Genomic DNA, 2,564 nt, shown 5'->3' on the forward strand with positions numbered 1-2,564 from the left:
TTCGGTTGTGTAATTTTGTAAAGCTTTCTTATTCATTCGAGTGTTCATATTCAGTATTTTTTCTGTTTTTATTATTTTTCAGAAAATCCAAAAATCCAAAAATATTTTCTTTTCTGTTTTTATTATTTTTCAGAAAATCCAAAAATCCAAAAATATTTTCTTTTATGTTCTTATTATTTTTCAGAAAATCCAAAAATCCAAAAATATTTTCTTTTCTGTTTTTATTATTTTTCAGAAAATCCAAAAGCATCAAAAATATTTCTAAGTTTCTTTTTGTTTTATATCTCTATTCTAAACATCAATTCAAGTTCACAGATGCGAAACACGATGATGATGGGGCAGGTATCATCTTCTTCTCTTTGTACTAGATAAGTGTCCCTAGAAGCATGCTGCTGCATGTAGACCAAAGCCTCCATGACTCTGAGTGAAGCCTTAATGATTCAATCAACACCAATCGTTTCTTCCCAATCAGGCTGTTAAAATCCCTCAAGTCACGAGCTACCTAACTCTTCTCATAGTGAGTTAAGAGTTTTCTGCTTTGTCCTTCTAATATAGCAGAGGTACTTTCGGTTCCTTAACCACCTCACATTTCTCCATTTAAGTTTCGCTTCATAAAAGTAACCCTTGAGACTCTCAGCAATACCACTGAGGTTTATGGTTACACAATCTCTGTGTTGATGATCTTAGTTTCGTTTACCACGTGCTAAGTGAAACCCAAAAGCCAACACGTTGAATACATTGACGGTTAACACTCTAATGTTCAAGCTATTACTTGTTACCTCACGAAATCTCTTTTTCTTTTTGCGTGATCTTTATGAAACTGTCTAACACCAGGACGTTTCTTCCCATAAGATCCAGTTTTTTTTTTTGGGGGATTTCTTACTAATTTCTAGTCACTTAATATTTTTTTTTCAAACCTACTTGTTCAACAAACCACATCAAGGTTAGGTTGAAGGTAAGATACCCTAAAAAGCCTATAATTGAAAAGATGCCTTTCAATGTTTCTTTACAAACATTTGATCGTATTTCACGGGAAACCGCTGATATTGCCATATTTATACATATTTTTAGGCAATATTGATCTACATTTTTATTAATATTTTGGTTATTTGCATAGAATTATGGTACTTATAAGGATAAAATGTTATTTGCAGCCAAGATAAAGCATTTTCGAAGAGAGGGACCAGAAGTGACAATATATGGAACATTGGAGTCTTGGAATACAAAAGATGAAGAAATTTACGGATTTACCCGAAGTCACGACGTGATATAAAAGACCACGACGTGGTCTCGATCTTTCCAGAAGATAAGTACGCGAAGAAAGAGTCCTTGGCGAATACGGATAACTTACGGATCACGTCGTGAATCGCTTGTCACGACGTGGGATGTGAAAATTCAGATTTTATAAATAATCTTGGCCATTACGACTTGAGGAACTTTTGGCTGATTGGAGGGATTCCAGAAGACGAATTCTAGCAGAGGAGAAGTTCTGGAAAAAGTTTTCAACACCAAGGGAGTAGAGGTTCATAATTTAGTTTACTTATTTGATACTTATGAACATGTTTGCCTATTTAGTTTGTGTTTGTTTGTTAGTTGCTATTATGAGCAGTTGAATCTAGCTACTCTTGTATAGCTAGATGAAACTTCTAACTTATGAATAGTTTAATTTACATGGATTTATTTAGTTGGTGAATTGCTTGTGTTTGATTTATCGTTACCTAGCATGCTTATGTTTGTTTCTTTAGTTGCTTAAATTCATGTTCTGTGTAGCTTAGTGACCATTATCTGCATGAACTTGTTTACCTAGTGATTTAGTGAATATTAAATTGCTAGAGCTAAGATTGACCAATCTTAGTTAGTAATTAGAGTAAATAAATTTAGCTGTGCTAGAGAACGTAGATTATGACCATAATTGCGTTTGCATAATAAATCTTACATAACATATTCATAATCATAATTGGTTCTGTGTTTAATTGTGTGTGACCATACATAGTTTTACATGAATTAATTAATTATTAGTAAAGTTAGACTTAAATTACTAATATAATAATAACCAACTTGATAATCCATAATTATTGGCTAGCCATAAGGACGAAGTGGATTCGAACTAGACATGAGTGTTTTTAGTTAATTGATTGAATTCTGTGATTTAAGTTCGTCTGGTCTTGCAAAATCAGATAAAACCCCATCTTTGCTCTCTGGTCTTGCAAAATCAGATAAAACCCCATCTTTGCTCTAAAATTAGGTTAATTTAGTAGTAGATAAATAAATTAGTTAACACTGTTCCCTGTGATCGACACCCAACTTACCCAACTATTCTATAATTCGACTAGGTACACTACCTAGGTGCATTTTAGTTAGTTAAGGTAGTTAGGTTATAAATTATAAAATTAGTGGGTACTATTGTGCACATCAACCGCACAGACACTTCTCAGTCTCTCTTGACTTTGAAGGAAGAGATTCGTGCCCGGGATCATCAGTTTCATGTCTCAATAGACATCACTTACATCCCACAAATATTTTGCTTTATTTCTTTATCATTGGCACACTCTTGCACGAAGGTC

This window comes from Lactuca virosa, chromosome 5 (genome assembly GCF_052849685.1).
Source record: "Lactuca virosa cultivar CGN04683 chromosome 5, Lactuca_virosa_CGN04683_v6, whole genome shotgun sequence".
NCBI classification, from domain to species: Eukaryota; Viridiplantae; Streptophyta; class Magnoliopsida; order Asterales; family Asteraceae; genus Lactuca; species Lactuca virosa.